The following is a 15948-nucleotide window of genomic DNA, read 5'->3' as shown; positions in this document are numbered from 1 at the left end:
TCTACTAGATTTTCCAGTAGAAAGAGGGCCTGTGATGGAACCTTACTCTTGGTACATTAGGGGCTCGAAGAAGAAGAAGGAAGGAAAAAGACGATCTCAGAGTGATAGAAGGAGACAGGAAACACTTTCACAGAAAACCAGGGAGGGAGAGAACATGATTTCGAATGTCTCCAGAAACTATTCATACAATAGGGATCAAGCAATATCCCGTGTTTCCACCTTGCAGAGGCCATTGGTGGCTCTAACAGTTCCATGGAAGAATTTGCAGTAGAAGCAAGGTTTGAAGAATGAACAGGAAAGAGGAATTAGAGATGGCTAGTGGGGAGATAATTGCAGTGAGATTAATCTGTTAGAGCTGGTAGTCCTGAATTGATTTGTTTGTGGTGTTTAACATTTAAAAATGTTTTATTGGAAGAATTTATGTTGGCACAGATGCCAGTCAAGTATGAGGCACCTTTCCATCTATTACCTTGTGTGTAATTCCCAAAGTGGGTATGTTTTAGTTTTTTACATTTACCGTGTAGGTGTACCTTTTCATTAAGGTGACAAAATAACCTTTGAGGGCAGCATCACTTGTTATAGTAGTTAGTCATTTCCTAAGTATGGAAAATCCTGTAACTAATGCTGGTTCTGTTGATTCGAACAGCTGGCCTCCTAGTTCGTGCTGCTTTGCCCACAGGTGGATTGGGAATCCTACATTAGGAGTGATAAAACTGCTGACAGGATTTCACAAGCTCTGACATAAATGACGCTGATTATAACATGACGATTATTAGGAGGGATTTTGGATCTCTGCAAGCTTTGAAATAGTATTATATTTTAAACTCCACTTGACGTGAATGAAAAATGAGATCCTCTCATCATTAGAATTAATTTATAATGGGCTTTGCTCAAAACTGACCCAGATCAGACAGTATGAGGTTCACATTAAGTGGGCTTATACTACACAGATATGCAATGTTCAGTATATCTATAAACGTAATTGCTTTAAATGTTTCATACTAATTGCCCTGAAACATGTACATTAAAGAAGTGAACAGCAAACTTCCTGAAATATATGTCCAAAATGATTCTAATTTGCATAAATTTTAGCCAAGGAACAGACGCTGTACCTTTGTAAAATTTTTAAAACATTATACAAATATGTTATGGTGTAACTTGGTGTTCCTCGCCAATCCTAACTTGGGTGAAATAGTTTTAGCAGAACATTGACAAGTGAAAAAAAGGCTTCATTGTTTCAAACACCAGCTTAGCTTTAGACTAATATAAAGGATTTTGTTTTATTGTGGGATTTTAGATCCAGCTTTCTAAAATTTAATTATAATTAAAACTTTGTGGGCATTATTTTCTTGGACTGTATTTTTCTAAATAATATTGATCACTTTTAATATTTATATAGTGAGTATATAGTATTTTAAAACTAGAAAGAGAAAAGTATACAGAAGAAATTAATTTATCCCATAGTACTACCATATATTGTTTGCTTTATTCTCTTGTGATCTTTTATATATTTTCAAAACTGTGATATATAGGATTATGCAGTATTACATCATGCTTCTTTCACCTAACATTATACTGTTATCCATTTTATTATATATTCTTTACAAATTTAAGGAATTGTATAATTCTCCAAATGGATAAAGTGTGCTTTACTTTAAACAATCCTTTATTTTTGGAACCCAAGATATCAGGTGTTTTTTTTTTTATATTGCTGTAAATAATATTTTGAACATCATTAGTTTTGACATTTTACTCAGGATGATTCCTAGACATGGAATTTCTGGATCAAATGTACATGGATGTTTTAATTTCCTTGATGTATTACTAAACTGCTTTTCCCAACTGTTAAATGTGTAGGCAAAGCACACCCTTGTACCTAAGTCTCTATGTACAGAGAGACTTTGCATCCTCTAGCTTCCCTCTTTGTCTTCCTCCTCTTTCTGTCCACCGCAAAGATTCATAATGTGTACTCTACATCCTCCTTCTAGGATGTTTATATTTAATTTTATAATTGTAGTTACATTTTAGACATAAAATCTGTTTAAATAATTTTGAACTTTCCTTTTATATTTTGAATTCCATATTTTTTATTCACTGTTCAGTATAGAATGTATGTGTATATGCACACATGCACATACACACATATACACATGTACATATCTGGTAAATACTTTTTACTCATCTCTTGGATATTTGTATATGCTTGTATATATACACAAACTTTTAAGAAAGTTTAAGATACACATACTTTTTAAAAATTTATTGAGATTTAATTGACATATAATATTATGTTGGTTTCAGGTATACAGGACAATGATTTGATATTTGTATGCACTGTGAAATGACCACCATAGTAAATCTCGATAGCATCCATCACCACAGAAAGTTAACTTTAGGATTTACTCTCTTGGCACCTTTCCAGTATGCTCTACAATATTATTGACTATAGTCACTATGCTATACAGGACCTCCCCCATTACTTATTTATTCTGTAACTGGAAGTTTTTACCTTTTGATCCCCTTCACCAATTTTGGCCACTCCCCAGCCCCCTTCCCCTCTGGCAACCACCATTCTGTTCTGTGTATCTATGATTTTGGTTTTGTTTAGTTTTTGTTTTTGAGATTCCACATATAAGTGAAATCATACAGTATTTATCTTTTTTTCTGAATTATTTTGCTTAGCTTAATTTTCTCAAGGTCCAAGGTTGTCACAAATAGCAAGATTTCATTCTTTTTTGTGGCTGAATAATATATTCCATTGTGTGTGTGTGTGTTATTTATAGATAGATAGATAGATAGATAGATAGATAGATAGATAGATAGATAGATAGATAGATAGATAGATATACCACTTTTTCTTTATCCATTCATCCATTGATGGACACTTGGGTTATTTCCATATCTTGGCTATTGTAAATAATGCAATGAACATGGGGGTGCATATAATTTTTTCGAGTTAGGGGTTTTTGGGTTTTTTTTAGATAAATACCAAGAAGTGGAATTAGTAGATCATATGGTAGTCCTAGTTTTAATTTTTTGAGGAAACCCCATGCTGTTTTCCAAAGTGGCTGCACCAATTTACATTCCCACCAACAGCGCATGGGAGTACTCTTTTCTCCACATCCTTGGCAAGACTTGTCATTTTGGTAATAGCCATTCTAACAGGTGTGAGGTGTTATTTCATTGTAGTTTTGATTCACATTTCCCTGATGACTAGTGATATTGGACATCTTTTCATGTACCTGTTGACTGCTTGTTTGCCTTCTTTAGAAAAATATCTATTCAAATCCTCTGCCTATTTAAAAATCAGATTGTTTGGGTTTTTGGGTTTTTTTTTGGCTATTGAGTTGTATAAGTTCTATATTTTAGATATTAACTCCTTATCAGGTATATGATTTGCAAATATATTCTCCCTTTCAGAAGGTTGTCTCTGCCTTTTGTTGATGGTTTACTTTGCTATGCAAAAGCGTCTTTTGTTTGATGTAGTCCCACTTGTTTATTTTTGATTTTTTTTGCTTTTGCTTTTGGAGTCAGATTTTAAAATTCATCACAAAGACTCATGTCAAGGAGCTTGCCATCTATTTTATCTTTTAGGAGTTTTATGACTTCAGGTCTTACATTCAAGTCTTTAATCCCTTTTGAGTTAATTTTGGGGTATGGTGTAAGATAGTGGTCTAGTTTCATTCTTTTGCATGTGGCTATCCACTTTTCCCAACACCATTTATTGAAGAGACAGCCCTTTTTCCATTGCGTATTCTTGGCTCTTTTGTCACTAATTAATTGACCGTATACTTGTAGGTTTATTTCTGGATTCTCTGTCCTGTTCCATTGATCTGTGTCTGTTTTCATGTCAGTGCCACACTGTTTTGATTACTCTAGCTTTATAATATAATTTGAAATCCAGGAGCATGATGCCTCCAGCTTTGTTCTTCTTTCTCAAGATTGCTTTGGTTTTTCACAGTCTTTTGTGTTGCCATACTAATTTTAGGATTGTTTGTTCTGTTTCTATGAAATAACGTTAGAAGTTTGATAGGTATTTCATTGACTCTATAGATTCCTTTGAGTAATATGGACATTTTAACAATATTAACTATTCCAATCCATGAGCATGGAACATCTTTCCATTTCTTTGTGTCTTCAGTTTCTTTCTTCAGTGTCTTAGAGTTTTCAGAGTACAGGTCTTTCATCTTCTTGGTTAAATTTATTTCTAGGTATTTTATTCTTTTTGATGCAATTGTAAATGGGTCTGTTTTCTTAATTTCTTTTTCTGTTAGTGTATAGACATTTTATGCCTTGCCACTTCACTAAATTTGTTCGTAGTTCTAACAGTCTTTTTGTGAAAAGTTTAGGGTTTTCTCTATATAAAATCATTTCATCTGCAAATAGTGAGAGTTTTACTTATTTCTTTCCAATTTGGATGCCTTTTATTTTTCTTGCATAATTGCTCTGGCAAGGACTTCCAATACTATGTTGAATAGAAGTGGGGAGAGTGGACATTCTTATCTTGTTCCTGATCTTAGAGGAAACACTTCCAGCTTTTCACTGTTGAGTATGTTAGCTGTAGGTTTCTCATATATGGCCTTTATTATGGTGAGGTACATTCCCTCTGTACCCACTTTGTTGAAAGTTTAACATAAATGGATATTGAATTTTGTCAAAAGCTTTTTGTACATCTATTGAGATGATCATATGGTTTGTATTTGTCATTTTGTTAATGTAATGTACCACGTTGCTTTGCAGATGTTGTTGATGTTGAACTATCTTTACATCCCTTGAATAAATCCCACTTGATCATGGTATATCATCCTTTTAATGTATTGTTGAACGTGATTTGCTAACATTTTGTTGAGGATTTTTGCATCTGTGTTCGTCAGGGATATTGACTTGTAATTTTCATTTATGGTGATGTGCTTGTCTGGATTTTGGTGTCACAGTAATGCTGGCCTCATCAAATGAGTTTGGAAGCATTTCCTCCTCTTCAACTTTTTGAAAGAATTTGAGAAGGATAGGTATTAACTCTTCTTTGAACGTTTGATAAACTTCACTAGAAAAGCCATCTGGTACCAAACTTTTGTTTGAATAGGTAATCAGAACCCTCCCACAGTCTCTTTATGTGTTTTGGTCTGTTCAGATTTTCTATTTCTTCCTAATTCAGTCTCTAAAGATTGTGTGATTCTAAGAATGTATTCATTTCTTCTATGTTGTCCAATGAGTTGGCCTATAATTGTTCAGAGTAGTCTTTTAAGATCATTTGTATTTCTATGCTATCAGTTGTAACATCTCCTCTTCAATTTTGGATTTTATTTATTTAAGGCCTCTTTTTTTCTTGGTGAGTCTGGCTAAGGGTTTGTCAATTTTGTTTATCTTTTCAAGGAATCAGCTCTTAGTTTTACTGACTTTCCTATTGTCCTTTTAGCCTCTATTTTATTTATTTCTGCTCTGATTGTTATTATTTACTTTCTTCTACTAACTTTGTTTCTTCTTTTTCTAGTTTCTTTCTAACTTCTTTAAAGTTAGATTGTTTATTGGAGATTTTTCTTCTTTCTTGAAGTAGGCCAGTATTTCTGTGAGCTTCCCTTTTAGAACTGCTTTTGCTGCATCACATAGGTTTTGGTATGTTGTATTTCATTTTCATTTGTCTCTAAGTATGTTTTTATTTCTCCACTGATTTTTTTCATTGACCCAGCGGTTGTATGTAGCATGTTGTTAAATATCCACGTATCTGTGAGTTTTACAGTCTTCTTCTCGTAATTGATTTTAAGTTTCATGCCATTGTGGCTGGAAGAAATGCTTGATGTGATTTCAGTCTCCTTAAATTTATTGAAATTTGTTTTATGGCTTAACACATGATCTGTCCTGGAGAATGTTCCATGTGTACTTGAAAAGAATGTGTTTTGCTGCTTTTGGATGGAATATTCTGTATATGTCTATTAAGTCAATCTGATGTAAGGTGTCATTAAGGCCAGTGTTTTCTTATGATTTTCTGTCTGAATGATCTATCCACTGATGTAAGTGGGGTATTAAACTCCCCTACTATTATTGTATTGTTATACTTTCTCCCTTTAGGTCTGTTAATATTTGCTTTTTATATTTAGGTGCTTCTATGTTGGGTGCATATATATTTATAAAATTACATATTCTTGTTGAACTGACCCTTTTATCATTACATAGTGCCCTTCTTTGTCTATTACTACAGTCTTTGTTTTAAAGTCTATTTTGTCTGATATGAGTATAGCTATCCCAGCTTTCTTTTTGTTTCTATTGAATATTTGTATGCAATATCTTTTTCCATCCCTTCATTTTCAGTACATGTATGTCCTTATACCTAAAGTGAGTCTCTTGTAGGCAGCATATAGATGAGTCTTGTTTTTTTGTTTTGTTTTTGATTTTTGTTTTGTTTTTTAATCAATTCAGTCACTCTGTCTTTAGAGTGAAGAATTTAGTCCATTTACATTTAAGGTAATTATTGATAAATATTAATTTACTTCCATTTTGTTAATTTTTCTGCCTGTTTTTTTGTAGTTCCTCTCTATTACTTTCTTCTCTTGCTCTCTTTCCTTGTGCTTTGATGACTTAGTTTAGTTGAGATTCCTTTAGTTGTTATGTTGAGATTCCTTTAGTTGTTATGTTGAGATTCCTTTAGTTGTTATGTTGAGATTCCTTTAGTTGTTATGTTGAGATTCCTTTAGTTGTTATGTTGAGATTCCTTTCTCTCTTTTTGTGTGTGTGTATCTACTCTAGGTTTTTGCTTTGTGGTTATCATATGGTTCACATATAATGTCCTATGTATATAAAAGTCCATTTTAAGTTAATACTAACTTAAATTTGAGCTTATTCCAAAACTCTACATCTTTACCTCTCCACTACATTTCATCTTTTTACTTCTGTCTCTTAGGTATCCCTTAAATAATTATTGTATTTTTGTTAATTTTGCTACTTTTGTCTTTTAAACTTGACACTAACCTTATAAGTGATTAATCCACTACCTTTGCTAAATATTTATCTTTACCAGTGAGAATTTGACTTTCATATATTTTCTTGTTATTAATTAGTGACCTTTCTTTTCAGGTTAAAGAAGTCCCTTTAACATTTCTTGTTAGGTTGGTTTGGTGGTGATGAACTCATCTAACTTTTGTTTGACTGAAAAACTCTATCTCTTCTTTCATGATGAGTGATAATCTTGCTGGGTGGAGCAAGATTCCTTGCTTGGTTGGAATTTATTTCTTTCAGCACTGAGAATATATCATGCCACTCCCTTCTGGCCCACAATGTTTCTGCTAAAAAAATATGCTGCTAGTCTTATTGGCTTTCCCTCACACATAACAAGTTGCTTTTCTCTTGCTGCTTTTAAGGTTCTCTTATTGTCTTCAATTTTTGACATTTTAAGTATAATGTATCTTGGTGTAGATCTCTTAAGGTTCATCTTATTTGGAGTTCTCTGGGCTTCCTGGACCTGGATGTCTGTTTCCTCTCCCAGGTTAGGGAAATTTTTAGCCATTATTTCTTCAAATAAGTTCTGCCCCTTTCTTTCTCTCTTCTCCTGAGACCCCCATAATGTTAATGTTAGGCCTCTTGGTGTTTTCCCACAAATCCCTTTAAATCTCTTCACTTTATTTTTACTCGTATTATATTATTATTATTATTATTTTGCTGCTCAGTTTAGATGAGTCTCCTTGCTTTATCTTCCAGAACACTGATTCTTTCTACTGCTTTGTCTAGTCTGCTATTGAATCCTTCTAGGGTGTTTTTTAGTTCAGTTTTTGTGTTCTCAGCTCTGTGACTTCTGTTCTGTACTTCTTTATATTTTCTATCTCTTTGCTGAAGTTCTCACTGTGTTCACCTATTCTTCTGAGTTCAGTGAGCAATTTTGACTATTACTTTGAATTCTTTATTGGGTAGATTACTTATCTTCATTTCATTAAAATCTCTTTCTGAAGTGTTGTCTTGTTCTTTCTTTAGGAACATATTTCTGTTTTGCCATTTTGTTTGATGCTGTTTCTGTGTATTGGTGAAACAGCTACCTCTCTGAGTTTCGAAGTAGTTGGCCTTGTGTAGGTGATGAACCTTATAATTCAACCTTGCCCTAGTGGTTGGTTGTCTTTTGAAACTTTGTGATTGTCTAAGCAGCCCGATTTATTCTTCATAGGTTCCTGGTGTTGAGGGTGTGCCAAGACCTGTCAGTGTTCCAAGAGGAAGGATCTCATTTTGCACTTAGTTTTAGGCTGTTTGAAAGTCAAACCCTCGGGCAGCAGGTTTTGAAATATGCACGTATATAGTCCTATGGGCCATAATCATAAACCCTGCTGGCCTCCAGAACAGGAAATCTGGAGATGACCCTTGGGCAACATTTCCATAAATCAGACCTCTAGACAAGTGTATAAGCTCCTTTCTGGGAGGTATCATTGAGCTGCAGTGAGGCAAAGGGAGTGTGCAAGGATAATGTCTTACATTCACTGAGAGTACCTCTGTATTCTCTAGATGTGTGGCAAGCCTGAAGCCTCAGGCTGAATCTCCAGGACAAGCAAATAGGCCTTTTTCATAAGAAGACTGGAGGTGTGTTTCAGTCTGCTGCCTGTGCAGTGCCCTGGGGGTGGTAGCCTGCGAAGAACTATCTTTCCAATTGTTACAGTCCCATGGAGCCCAGGAATGCAAGTCCCCTTGGCCACCAGGGCTAGGTGATCAGAGGGCAACCTCTATGTGGATTGCATGCACCTGCTGGCTCTAGAAGGGCATCGGGAGTGCATAGGGGGCAGGACATGCTCCTTGGCTTCGGCATGACATCAGGAAAAATGCTTGTCTGTGCTCCCCTGCCAGCTTCAGCAAGGGAGTGGGAGAGTGTCTTGACTGCTCTCACTAGCTGGGCCCAGCCAGGGAGTGAGGGAATGCTGCATCTACTCATCCCTGCCTGCCTTACCAAGACAGTGGGAGGGTCCCATGTCTGCACACCTGCCTGTGCTAACAGGGTAGAGGGAGAGTGCAGAATGGTGTCTGCCAGCACCCCAGTCTCCAAAAAGAGTCCCAACTATCTCTTGTTCCTCCAGCAGATGCTTGAAGATTAGCATAGGAATCTCCTTCACACTCCAGACACTTTTCAAACGGCTACTTTTGCACTGGGTTCTAGGGCAAGTGAGACCTCATGCAAGCCTTTTATTTCTTTATTTATTTTTAAATTAATTTTTATTGGAGTACAGTTGCTTTACAATGTTGTGTTAGTTTCTGCTGTACAGCAAAGTGAATCAGTTATATGTATACTATATCCACTCTTTTTCAGATTTCCTTCCCACTTAGGTCACCACAGATCATTGAGTAGAGTTCCCTGTGCTATACATTAGGCTCTCATTAGTTATCTATTTTATACATAGTAGTGCATATATGTCAAGCCTTTTGAAAGGAGAATCTCAGTTCACTTCAACTGTCGACTGAAAAATAATGCACAACCTAGAAGTTGAGAGTTATGTTTTACTTGGTGGACAAAACTGAGGACTTAAGCCTGGGACACAGCATCTCAGATAACTGAGGGACTGCCCCAAAGAGGCAAGGGCGGGAGCCAGGACTTATAGGAGTTTTTGCAACAAAGACCAGGTAGTCGGAACATCAAAGATTACTGTTAATTAAGGAAAACCAGATATCTCAGGTTAAGGAATTTAGTGCTTTTCCTTGTATGGGAAGATGCAAATTCTGGGCTCACTGAAATCATTCCTTTGATATGCACCCCAGCTATCTGGGGCCAGTATCCTGTGCTTCTCATCCTGAGTCTCCTCAGGGTGCATCGTGGGGGGTGGCTACAGCAGCTGGCTGCTAGATGGGGGGCAAATCTTGCCTCGATCCTGAGTTCCCTCAAGGCTCACCGTTGGGGCAGCTGTAATGTGACGGCTTGATGGCTGCAACATCCTTTGTGTACAGATATGGCAGGTGGCATTTTTAGTTCACACAGCCCTTTGGGACCCTTGGATGTGAGCTCTTTTGGTTTCTAAGCCAGACATTTTGGGGGCTCATCTCTCTGTTGTAGGTCCCAAGGGCTGGAGAGGCTGATATGGGGCACAAACCCCTCACCCTAGGGGAGAAGCTCTGGATTTGTGAGATTCCCTCCCTATTGTGGGGCTCTGTACCAGGCATGGAGTTTTTGGTGAGACCACATCTCTGTCTCTCCTACCCATCTCAATGTGGTCCTTTTATCATTTACTGTGGATGGGGCAGTTCAGCTAGTTTTCAGTTCTTTTTCAAAGGGAATTATTCCATATGCAGCTGTAGATTTGGTGTGTCCATGGGGCAAGGTGAGTTCAGGGTCTTCCTGAGCCTCCACCTTGGAGCACTTCCCCCCACCCTCCCACACATGTATTTTTAATTAAGGTAGGTGCTTTATTTTCTGAATTCATGTAAACCTGAGAATGTCTTTCTGTTGCTTTGTTATATAGAAGCTACTTTATTGGGGATGTTTATGGATTAAGACACAAAGGTTTGTCTATGTGTCTTATTCCAATGGACATCTGGGGTGGCCAGAAGCTATGCAACCAGCCTTTTTAAAATCCTTGATAGGAGACCCATTTGTCTGTTTGGGTGCTTGCAGTCATCTCAATCCCCACCCCAAACACACACACTACTTTTTTTTCCAGCCCTTATGTGGGTGGATGTGTGGATGATTTTCCATAAACTACCTGGACTGTGAGGAGCCTTTTTGATGTGTAAAATCAAGTGTTTTTTTTTCTCTATCCTATTCTGAAATGTTTCTTTAATTATCCCTTGATCATTGTTTACCTTACAAATCTTGTCAAGTACTCAAAAGCTATAATTGATAGACAAACCTACATTTTCTGACCTAATATCCATCATGTCTCTATTCATTTTCATCTTTATCCTTTATTTAATTTACCTAGATTGTTTGTCCTTCACAGGACTGTGTGTGTGTTTTTATTGTCAATTCTACTATTGTATCTAATGTGGGTTTGTCATAAGGAAAATAAGTAGAATACAGTGTTCATCAAGTTAATAACTATATTTGAATAAAGTCTTTGTGCTGAGTGACATGAGAAGTACATGCTGGGCAAAGCAAGCCTGGGGAAGCTGACATTTTTCATGGATAATGTTAGAGACAGTGAACATTGACACCAAGGACGACGGGGATATGGGTGTGTGTTTTTCTTCTAGGTTACAGCAGTATTAATCTTCACTAACTGGACTATATATACACTAATTGAATCATACGTAGACATAGTAGAAGGCTTAGTGAGTGCAGTCAACCTCGTATCCATGGGTTTCACATCTGTGGATACAGAGGGCTGACTATAAAAGACTTGAGCATCCATGGGTTTTGGTATCACCAGGAATTGGTCCTGGAACCAATCCCCCATGGATACTGAGGAATATTTAAGTACTTGGGTTGGGGAGTTTGATTTGTTTCTAGATGAGATACTGAGGAGTAGACTTCATTTGTGTGATCACTTAGTGCCGATACACCATAATCCATTACCCACTCTTCTCTGAAGCACAATTTCATGTTGTGGAGAGTCATCCCATAATAAAAATCACAATGTAAAGGTCAACAAGTTTCCATTCTGCTATTGCAGTTTATATTTCCTTGAAATTCTTAGCTCACCCAGCTCCTTTTTTATTTCATTTTATTCTCTTTTCAGCTCGTCTTGTTTTTAATTTAATCCTATCTTTTTATCTCGGTGTCTTTTTTTTAAGCTTTCTGCACATGTTTTGGAGAGTCATGTCTTTCTGGATACTACCAAACATGTTAAGGTTTTTTTCTAAAATACTTTCTTGAAAATCATTTTCAGATTTGATGCCTTCTCCTGTGTTTGAGGGTGATGTTCTCTTTCTCTTGTCCTCCAGTAATTCTTCATGGGTTCTGTGTTGTATGTTTTCAGTTTACTCATTCTAAAATGATCCGCGTAGACCCTGGGATCACCAGCAGACAGTGTATATACCACCTTCTGTCCATCTGCATTTTAAAAATCTTTTCTGTGAGGTCTCCCAATATCCAATGTCTTTCAGGCAATTTGGGGAGCTATGTTATACGGAGGTAGAATTTTGCCATCCCCTTTCTTTCTGCCTGTGCCTTTGATACTCTGGAATATTGGAGCCCATGTTAAGAACATTCAAAGTATGCACTTTATACCCAAGCTGGCACTATAGGCACAGTCGCTATAACATTGTACTTGCTGTGACTGTAGTTCCAGGGTGGACCACTGCCAGCCCCACTGGGATCACCCTCCATTGTTTCCTGGGAGTTAATCTCCAAAGTGATTCCTAGTAGAATAATCCTAGTTTATTCTTAAAGAATGGTAAGGATTTATTATTAGTTAACAAATTTCTCCAATTCAGGGGCCAGAAATGATAAATATATGAGGGTGCTGCCTAAGTTCTTTTAGGCAGGGAAAAACTTGTTTCAGTTAACAAAAAACACATGTAAGCATCATCTTTTTTTTCTCAATTCATTTCAGTTGGTGTCTATTTGTGTGTGTGTGTGTGTGTGTGTATGTGTAGGGGTGGGGTATAGGCAATACCCCAATAAATGTGCAAGTAACATAAAATTGGATATTAAAGTAAGCATGCTATGATGAAAAATTAAGCTGAAAAGAAGGATAAAGAATCCATAATCCTAGTTTCCCATTGTTATGTTGTTTAAGACATCATTAGAGTTATTTTTATGGAAAATTAATGGAAGCAGCCAGTATTGTATTTGAAATAGCTTTTAAACCATAATCCATCAATACCTACACTTAATGCTTGAAAATCTGTATTGTTATTGTTAATCTCTAACTACCTATTCTAAAATTCAGCAACTGTAATTAAAGAAGCATACACTTAGGGATTTCCCTGATGGCGCAATGGTTAAGAATCCGCCTGCCAATGCAGGGGACATGGGTTCGAGCCCTGGTCCAGGAAGATCCCACATGCCGAGGAGCAACTAAGCCCGTGAGCCACAACTACTGAGCCTGCACTCTAGAGCCCATGAGCCACGTCTACTGAAGCCCGCGCACCTAGAGCCCGTGCTCCGCAACAAGAGAAGCCTCTGCTATGAGAAGCCCGCGCACCGCAACGAAGAGTAGCCCCCGCTCAGCACAACTAGAGAAAGCCCGCACACAGCAATGAAAACCCAACGCAGCCAAAAAAAAGAAGCATACACTTAAACATTTTGGAGTTGAGTAAGAGAAGAGACAGTGGTTATAAACTTCACCTTGTAAAGTGGTTTGCCTTTTGAGAAGAGGTTTGATCGTACAGAAAAGGCTCTGCTCACTGCTTAGCATGTGGTATATGCTTAAACTGTTTTATTTAATCCTTACAACACCTTTTAAATTATTATTTATCTCTCTGAAAAAAAATAAGATTTAGAGAGATTAAATAACTTGGCCTGAGGAGGTACAGCTAGTAAATACCAAAACCAGGATTTGAACCTAAATCTCTTTGATCCAAAGATCATATTTGTAATCACCTTTCAGCTTCCACCTCTGACTTGAGCTAAGCAGAATGAACAGAATAACAAATCTATTGGTTTAAATCTAACTGTTTTCCAGAGCTTGCATGTGATTTGGCCCCTGCTTTCCTCTCCAACTTCATTTTAGAATACACACCCCAGGCTCTGCTCCTGGACGCAATGGCTTCCTTTCTGTTCCTTAAATACCACATTTGAGTGCCTTTGCATATGCCATTTCCTTTGCCTGAGGTGTTCTCCCTGCTCTCTTCCTTTCTCTGTATGCTTGCCTCCTTCTCTCTCAGGTCTAAACCCAAAAATCATTTACTCAGAGTCCTCTTCCAACCATGGTGTATGAAGATGGTGCTCTCCCCACTTAAAGTCCCTCCTGTCACCTGTTATTTCCTTCCTAGCATGTAACCAATCTGAAATCAATCTGCTCACTTACTTGTTATGTATCTCTCTACAGAATGTAAGCTCTCTGAGGGCAGGAACTTTCTCCCTCTTAGTTATTACTATATTTACGGAAGTTAGAACAGCACTTGACATATAATAGATGTTGAAAAAAAACAATTGAATGAAGAATGGATGGGTGACTTTGAAGTTTATATATTTGTTTTTACCTGGAAACACTGTCTTTAAATGTTTTTTTGATGGGATGTATTTGAAAATATCTTTAAGAATTTTGAGTGTTCTAAATCGTGTTTAGGGATTCCCTCATGGTGCAGTGGTTAAGAACCCTCCTGCCAATGCAGGGGACGTGGGTTTGAGCCCTGGTCCGGGAAGATCCCACATGCCATGGAGCGACTAAGCCCGTGTGCCACAACTACTGAGCCTGCACTCTAGAGCCCGCATTCCACAACTACTGAGCCCGTGTGCCACAACTACTGAAGTGTATGCACCTAGAGCCCATGCTCCGCAACAAAGAAAACCACCGCAGTGAGAAGCCCGTGCGCTGCAATAAAGAGTAGCCCCCGCTCGCCGCAACTAGAGAAAGCTTGTGAGCAGCAATGAAGACCCAATGCAGCCAAAAATAAATAAATTAAATAAATTAATTAAAAATAAATAAATAAATCGTGTTTAAAGCTTGTTCGGGATACTTAATAACATAACCACAGACCACTGCAACTTCCTGTGATAAGAGATTTCTGCTTTGGTTTTGATGTGCCCAATGGTCTTGTTTAAATAACTAAACTGAATGTGTGTATTAATTAGAATAAAACTCTTTAGCTAATTTTCTGCAGTAGAATTATAGTGTTATAGAATTCTAACAGTTTTAGCTAGATGAGGACTTGGGATACTCTCTAGTCTAACTGAAATATTGTGGAAAGTTAAAAAGGCTTCTCCAAGGCTACACAGGTAGATCCAGGTCCAGAAACTTGGAACAGGGCTCTTTCCATTATATCAGGTCAACTCTTACTGTGTTTCTTCCACTCCCCTGCTCCTGCCCATTATAGTGAATACTTTTATAGGAACAACAGATTTTATATAGAATTTTATCAACATAAATCTGTAAAAAAAAAAGTAGCAGTATTAACCAGAGTTCCCAGTTTACCTTAACTCTATAAGAAATGAAACAATAACTTTCATGCGTGCCTTAAAACTGAAATCATTGCACACTGTTCCGTCTAAGGTAGTTGTAATGTAGGCACAGAGGCCTGTGGGCTAGATCTTCATACAGAAAGGGAAAGAAGTATCAGGTTCAGGATGAAATAAATCATACAAAATTTTTTTTGTATTTTTCTACATAGTTAGCAGTTGAAACTATTGCATGTGAACCTCATATTCAGGAATCACAAATATAAAAAATCGGATTTAATAACCTATAGATTTTATGAGCAATTCTCATGCCTCAAAGGAATCCCTCATTTTTTGGAAATGTTTCTTGAAAATATAATTTGATTTACAAAACTTTATACATAGTTCTAAACAAGATAAACCTTGCCTTTATAACCTCTTAGAAGCCAAAGATTGATTTTCTAAGAAAATAAATAAAAGAAAATAAAAATTAAAGAAAAGAAACACCAAAACCAAATTACATTGTTTTGTTCATATAAGGAGATGAAGGAAAACAAACATGTGATTCATCAATACAAATGACATGCCCAGTGAATGAAGGCAGTGAATATATAAAGCTTCTATGTAGCTCAAAAATAGTGTTTTTGCTAGGAAATTATTTGTGTAAAACCAGTATAATCAAGACCTGTGTTGTCTAATTTATTCCTCATCTTCTAAGGTCAACAGCGAAAGTAAGTTTGGCTCACTTCCCTCCCCCACCCCTTACTTTTATATGGCAGAACAGACCACAGTGTAAATGACTATGAAATTTAGCTTTTCTCTGTGAATAAGAGGATTTTTATGCTGACTTGATAGAACTCCATTTCTCTTCTGTTTTTTGTTCATGGAGTGATCACAGGATATGGGGCAAATATTATTCATCCCCAAATGACTATGCATATAAGTCATAGAAGCATCTACTCCTAGAACTGGGAGGGACCAAGGGGTTATCTTGTCCAAAATCTTCTTGTAGA

General features: G+C 36.9%; 1 protein-coding gene across 1 annotated transcript in view; it reads left to right on the top strand.

Annotated features, from left to right (window-relative positions):
• The window catches only part of NCKAP5 (NCK associated protein 5), a 953343-nt gene that overhangs the window by 288086 nt on the left and 649309 nt on the right, over positions 1-15948 (top strand). The gene's annotated exons all lie outside the window — the stretch shown is intronic.

Source organism: Balaenoptera musculus, chromosome 7 (genome assembly GCF_009873245.2).
Source record: "Balaenoptera musculus isolate JJ_BM4_2016_0621 chromosome 7, mBalMus1.pri.v3, whole genome shotgun sequence".
NCBI classification, from domain to species: Eukaryota; Metazoa; Chordata; class Mammalia; order Artiodactyla; family Balaenopteridae; genus Balaenoptera; species Balaenoptera musculus.
The sequence above is the reverse complement of the archived record's forward strand: the minus strand, read 5'-3'. Positions and strand labels throughout refer to the sequence as shown.